We start from the raw sequence: 258 nt of genomic DNA on the forward strand, positions 1-258 counted from the left end.
TCTGTAGCAACAATGACATTTTCTGCATCAAAAACATGACATTTATCTCTATAACTTGTGATTATAAGTAAGGAGTAGGGTTGATGGCGGTTGATTGAGTTTATTTAGAGCGGTCTGCATGTAGAATCATGAGCATTCATTGCCCCCTTGTGGCCACAGTAAGAAACCCCAACACAATAATAATACAACCACACTTAATGTAGTCAGAAACACCTTCCTGTCTTCAGTTAAGAGAATGAATGAATGAATGGATGGATG

The sequence above is a fragment of the Morone saxatilis genome, unplaced genomic scaffold (genome assembly GCF_004916995.1).
Source record: "Morone saxatilis isolate NCDOM2014 unplaced genomic scaffold, NCSU_SB_2.0 Contig4, whole genome shotgun sequence".
NCBI lineage: Eukaryota > Metazoa > Chordata > Actinopteri > Moronidae > Morone > Morone saxatilis.